The sequence below is a fragment of the Rhinopithecus bieti genome, unplaced genomic scaffold, assembly GCF_001698545.2.
Source record: "Rhinopithecus bieti isolate Rb0 unplaced genomic scaffold, ASM169854v2 scaffold_23529, whole genome shotgun sequence".
In the NCBI taxonomy this organism is placed as follows: domain Eukaryota; kingdom Metazoa; phylum Chordata; class Mammalia; order Primates; family Cercopithecidae; genus Rhinopithecus; species Rhinopithecus bieti.
Genome location: NW_016810813.1, coordinates 541,771 through 548,587, shown reverse-complemented (window position 1 = coordinate 548,587; position 6,817 = coordinate 541,771). Strand labels below are relative to the sequence as shown.

The 6,817-nt window shown below is 45.9% G+C and overlaps 1 long non-coding RNA gene across 3 annotated transcripts in view; it reads right to left on the bottom strand.

The window, feature by feature from the left end:
• The window catches only part of LOC108542704 (uncharacterized), a 26,148-nt gene that overhangs the window by 12,962 nt on the left and 6,369 nt on the right, over positions 1 to 6,817 (bottom strand). The window lies entirely within an intron of this gene.

The window sequence follows — 6,817 nt, the reverse complement described above, 5'->3', positions numbered from 1 at the left end:
TATTTTTAGTAGAGACGGGGTTTCACCGTGTTAGCCAGGATGGTCTCGATCTCCTGACCTCGTGATCCGCCCGTCTCGGCCTCCCAAAGTGCTGGGATTACAGGCTTGAGCCACCGCGCCCGGCCAAAAGTTGGAATTTTGAATGCAGGAAGAGTTTAGAACCTGTAGGTCAGGATGAGACAAGATTACCTGCTGGGCAGGTCTTTCACTGGCCTGAAATCCAGGCTGCCACGGTAACTGTGGACCAGGCTTCAAGGGAGCCTGAGGTTTCAAGGGAGCCTGATTTGTTGGAAAAGACACAGGCTTCAAGGGTGTGTGATTTGCCGAAAGAGACCCAGGCTTAAAGGAGCCTGATTTGCCAAAAGGGACCCAGGCTTCAAGGGAGCCTGATTTCTGAAAGAGACCCAGGCTTCAAGGCAGCCTGATTTACCAAGAGAGGTCCAGGCTTCAAGGGAGCCTGACTTGTCAAAACAGAACCAGAAGTGAGAGGTGGAAAAATAGGTTGAATATGGATAGGGTTGAGGGCCTCATAACTGGGCTGAACAGGTGGAAAGTTGAGAGCCCCACAGCAGGGCTGAACAGAGATAGGGTTGAGGGCCTCATTACCAGGCCGAAAATGAAGAGCCTCTTCACCGGACTGTGTAGAAATTGCAGCCTTTGTACCAGGCTGCATGAAAACATAGTTATAGCCTCTTTTTCAGGCTGTATCATCTCATTTTATATCTGCATAGCTGGAGAGTTGAGAGTTTAAGGAAAGGTAGGAAGGTCCAGCTGCAATAGCTGTTGATAATATCTGTCAGCTGGATTTTGCTGGTTGGGGGAAATAAGCTCATGCAGATCAGTTAAAAGTTCATCATAAAGTGATAACTGGGGCATGGTAGGCTCTGGTGTAGGTGGTGGCACCAAAGGAATGTCAGAATGGAGGTCCGTCTGTGGAATCACGGCCTCAATCTGTGCAGTATCCTCAGGGGAAAGAGAACTGAGAATTTCCTCAACCTCCTCAGAGGAGAGGAAAGAGGGATCAGCCTCCACGTTGTCCTCCTGAGTCTGTAAGGAGTCTAGGACAGAGCGAACTGAAGCCCAGATTGACCAAATTGTGGGTGGAATAATAAGTTCCCCTTTATGAGCAATTTTGAATTGTCTGCCAATCTCATCCCAATCTTTAAATTCTAAAGTTCCCTCAGCAGGAAACCAAGGGCAAAGAAGATCTACAACCTCAAACAGTTCAATTAACTTACCAGTAGATACTTTTTACACCTCCTTCTTTATGGAGAGTTTTTATAAAGTTTAAATAAGCCGAGTACTTGGTACTGGCCTGTCCTGTGGTGTCCCCAGGATACTCTGAGTGCCCAAGCTTACCACCAAGCTTATTGACCACAATCCTCAGGAATCTGTCATCAGTAGTCCTCCGCTGAGTTCCGCGCTCAAGGTGCACCTTCACACAGTGAGAGAGAAATCCTTATTGGGCGCCAGGCGTAAGGTCCAGCCCTACAGGGCCTGTGGGTTTTCTCTTAGTGTGTGGAGATGAGAGATCATAGAAAAATAAGACATGAGACAGAGTATGAAAGCCAGCTGGACCCAGGGGGCCACTACCACCAAAATGCGGAGACCAATAGTGGCCCAGAATGCCTGGATGCATTGCTATGTATTGTATTCAAGGCAAGGGGGCAGGGTAAGGAGAGTGAGTCATCCCAAGTAATTGACAAGGTCAAGCAAGTCACGTGTCCATGTGACAGGGGGCCTTTCCCTTTGTGGTAGCCGAAGCAGAGGGGGAGGACAGCATACATCAGCGTTTTTTCTATGCACTTATCAGAAAGATCAAAGACTTTAATACTTTCACTAATTTTGCTACTGCTATTTCTAGGAACTTAAAAGAGGCACCAGGCGTACAGGCAGAACATGAAAGTGAACAAGGAGCATGACCACTGAAGCACAGCACCACAGGGAGACATTTAAGCCTCTAGATGACTGCGGGCAGGCCTGGCTAACGTCAGGCCCCCCACAAGAGCTGGTGGAGCAGAGTGTTCTCTAACTCCCCCAAGGAAAGGGAAACTCCCTTTCCTGGTCTGCTAAGTAATGGGTGACTTCCCAGGCACTGGCGCTAACGCTAGACCAAGGAGCCCTCAAGCGGCCCTTATCTGGGTGTGACAGAGGGCTCACACTCTTGTCTTCTGGTCACCTCTCACAATGTCCCTTCAGCTCCTGACTCTGTATGGCCTGATTTTTCCTCAGTCATAATAACAAACATTAATACTAAAAACTAATAATTAATAATATCCATATATATACTCTATATCACATGTCTAATATAACTTTCTTTTATCCTATTTTCTTTATTATATTGGAACAGCTTGTGCCTTCAGTCTCTTTCCTCGGCACCTGGGTGGTTTTCGGCCCACACTGACTGAGCCAAGTGAATGGAAAGTAAGTCAGACTCTGGTGATATACATGTGGTAAAAGTGAAAGCAGTGATCTTCATACCATATCTACTGAGCCAGGTGAATTAAAAAATAGACTCAGCAGAGTGATGTTCACGTGGTAACTCAAAGTCTGTCATCTTCATACTACATCTAACTGAGCCAAGTGAATCGAAAATTAGACTCTGGAGAGCGAAGTACATGCCATAAACTTAAATGACAGGCTCTTCATTGCCCTCTGAGCCAGGTGAACTGAAATGTAGTTAGACTCTAGATAGTGACGTACATGTGACGAACATGAATGTAGCGATATTCATACCACATCTGATTGAGCCAAGTGAATTGAAAAGTGGTCAGACTTCTAATAGTGACATACACACCATGACATTGAAGGCACGATCTTCATACTGCATGTGAGCCAAGTGAATCGAAAAGAAGTCAGACTGGATAGTAACATACACATAGAAAACTTGAATGCAGCAATCATGTTACAGTAAAGGTGCCCCAATCAAGACCCCAAAAGAGGGTTCTTGAATCTCACACAAGAAAGAATTCAGGGTGAGTCCGCAGTGGAAAGTAAAAGCAAGTTTTTTAAGAAGGCAAAGTGGTGAAAAAACAGCTACTCCAGTGGGGCGCAGTGGCTCACACCTGTAATCCCAGCACTTTGGGAGGCCGAGGCAGGCGGATCACGAGGTCAGGAGATCAAGACCATCGTGGCTAACACGGTGAAACCCCGTCTCTACTAAAATACAAAAAATTAGCCGGGCGTGGTGGTGGGCGCCTGTAGTCCCAGTTACTCGGGAGGCTGAGGCAGGAGAATGGTGTGAACCCGGGAGGTGGAGGTTGCAGTGAGCCGAGATCGTGCCACTGCGCACTCCATCCTGGGTGACAGAGCAAGACTCCGTCTCAAAACAAACAAACAAACAAACAAAAACCTCTCCATAGACAGAGCAAGACGTTCCCAAAAGAGGAGGAACATATCTACCCTAGGTACAATGCTTGTATATATGGGGAGATGTGCTCTGCTACAAGGGTTTGTGATAAAAGATTAATGTTCTTAATTACTATATTTTGCAAGAACCGATATTATCATCTTTGAAGCAAAATTAGGAATGCCTTTGTTCTTCAGGTATCGAGATATCTGGACATTGCCACGTCTGGGTCTGTTTAGTAAACATTATTAATTTGTTCCCTTAACCATAAACATCTAAAGGCTAGGAATGCCTGACTTTCTCAGAATCCAGCCCAGAAAGTCCCAGCCTCATTTTCCTAGTCCTCACTCAAAATGGAGTCTCTTTGGTTCAAACACCCCTGACATATCTCCCCACTCCCTTTACAAGAGGACCCTTAATCCTAAGCGTTGCAGAGGGACGAAGATCTGTCTTGTGTAGCTTCTTCAGGCTGAATTGGGACAATGATATTGCTGCCAAACTATTAGGGTCTCTTGCATTCGGGGTAGAGAAAAGCTCAGAGAGCGTTGGTATGGTGAAGGTCGTTCATTAACTCTTGAGTTCTGATGAAAGGTGGTATCTGGAAGATTAGTAAGTGTCCAATTTAAGAAAGCATTAAGTAGGCCGGGCGCGGTGGCTCAAGCCTGTAATCCCAGCACTTTGGGAGCCCGAGACGGGCGGATCATGAGGTCAGGAGATCGAGACCATCCTGGCTAACATGGTGAAACCCCGTCTCTACTAAAAAAATACAAAAAACTAGCCGGGCGAAGTGGCGGGCGCCTGTAGTCCCAGCTACTCGGGAGGCTGAGGCAGGAGAATGGCGTAAACCCGGGAGGCGGAGCTTGCAGTGAGCTGAGATCCGGCCACTGCACTCCAGCCCGGGTGACAGAGCGAGACTCCGTCTCAAAAAAAAAAAAAAAAAGAAAAGAAAGCATTAAGTGAGCTTGTCTTGCATTCCTACACAAAGAGCTCAACCACAATATTTTCCACAGCAGCAAAGCAAAATAAGTAAAATTATGCCAAGTAAACTAAACAGGAAGTCTTTCCAAGAACTGGGCAGTTGTTGAAACCAAGCCAATATAGGGTCAACTGACAGCACACCAATGGCAGAGATATGAGCATCTAAAGCTTTCATAGCCTGGGTAATAGTATGTGAATAGTCAAAAACATATATGCAACATTTGATTTTGATCAAAGCACATGTTTCCCCTTGGGCTGCTGTTAAAATGTCCACATACCCAACAGTTTGTCTGATTACGTAGAAAGGCTAAAGTCTATGCCCACTCAATAAATAAGTTACTCTCTGCATGATTCCAACTTCTACCCAAAAGTAGAATCCCAATCCGTATCTTTATGTTACCCATCCCTTTCATTTCTTCTGAACAGGAGTCAGAGGTCACTGCTTGGCTCACAGGAATAAAAAGGATCAGTCTCTTCTGTTCCACCAGATTGTGGGACTTCATAAGAGACAGGTTTCATTCGAGGTAAGTGGACCCAGCTGTTTATTCCCAGAAGTTTAACTATAGCTGGCGTACTGAGGAGAACTTGGTAGGTAGGGTCCCTTCCATTTTGGGGAAAGTTGATCTGCTGGGATTACTTCCTTCCAAGTTTCTAATAGGACTCATCTCCTGGCTGGGTTGTAACAAGTCTCTTTCTTAGTGGGGGAAGGGAGTCTTTGGTTTCCATATTTAAGGAGTGCATTTTGCACTTATTCTAAGTTGATCACATAATTCTGTAGCTTGAAAGTATCTATGTCTATTAGGAGGTCTGTAGTTAAGAAAGGCCTTCCATACATAATTTTAAAAGTGGTGAGCAGTAGATTTCCCTTAGGGGCCACTCGAACCCATAATAAGGCTACAGGTAATAACGACAGCAAGGTTTCTGATGTCTCCTGGCATAGTTTAGCAAGAGTCCTTTTTAGAGCTTGATTACCTCTTTCTACTTTCCCTGAAGACTGTGGCCTCCATGCCAAGTGAAGGCGGTACTGAATTCCTAGGGCTGAAGATACATTTTGGGTAACTGTCACTGTGAAAGATGGCCAATGATCGCTCTGTAAACTCTTAGGCAGCCCAAATCTAAGATTTCCTTTAATAGGAGTTTAGAAACTTCAATTGCCTTTTCAGACCAGGTAGGAAAAGCCTGAACCAATCAGTAAAGGTGTCAATGAATAATAATAAATATTTAAACTTTTTACATAGGGGCATCTGGGTATAGTCTATTTGTCAGTCTTCAACAGTGTACACTCCCCTATGCTGAACAGGCCTTATTAGAGGAGGAGGTAAAGATTGGTTATTTGGGTTATTCCGGGCACATAGGTCACAGGCCTGAGTTACCTGGCTTTAACGTTTTAAGTAAGTCATTTCCTACAAAAAGCGTGGGCATTAATTGAAACAGGGAATCTCCTTCCAGATGAGTAGAGTCGTGCAAACACTTAGCTATTTTCCACTGATTAGCACCTGGTAGTAACAGCTTGTTGTCATTAATGAGCCAGCCAGAAGGATCTTGAATTAAACCCTGACCTTTAGCTCATTCTTGCTCCTCTTCAGTATACCTAGGTTCTGTCATTATCATGGCTCAGGGCACTAACATGCCAACAGGTCCAACTGGCTCCTTTAATGCTGCTGCCTTAGCAGCTGCATCTGCAAAGGAGTTTCCCTTAGCCACACCAGAGTCTCCTTTTTGATGTCCTCTGCAATGGATTACATTACTTCCTTGGGCAGCAAAACAGCATCCAGTAGATTCCAAATTTATAAGTGATGTTTTATAGGGGAACCCTTAGCAGTTAGAAGGCCCCGTTCCTTCCAGATAGCAGCATGAGCATGAAGTGCCAGAAAGGCATACTTAGAACCAGTATAAATGTTAATTCTTAAGTCCTTTCCCAATTGCAGGGCTCTATTAAGAGCTATTAATTCAGGCTAGGCATGGTGGCTCATGCCTGTAATCCCAGCACTTTGGGTGGCTGAGGTGGGCGGATCACTTGAGGTTGGGAGTTCGAGACCAGCCTGACCAACATGGAGAAACCCCATCTCTAATAAAAAATACAAAATTAGCCAGATGTGGTGGTGCATGCCTGTAATCCCAGCTGCTTGTGAGGCTGAGGCAGGAGAACTGCTTGAACCTGGGAGGGGGAGGTTGTGGTGAGCCGAGATTGTGCCATTGCACTCCAACCTGGGCAACAAGAGCAAAACTCTGTCTCAAAAAAAAAAAGGGCCAGGCGCGGTGGCTCAAGCCTGTAATCCCAGCACTTTGGGAGGCCGAGACGGGCGGATCACGAGGTCAGGAGATTGAGACCATCCTGGCTAACACGGTAAAACCCTGTCTCTACTAAAAAATACAAAAAACTAGCCGGGCGAGTGGCGGGGCGCCTGTAGTCCCAGCTACTCGGGAGGCTGAGGCAGGAGAATGGCGTAAACCCGGGAGGCAGAGCTTGCAGTGAGCTGAGATCCGGCC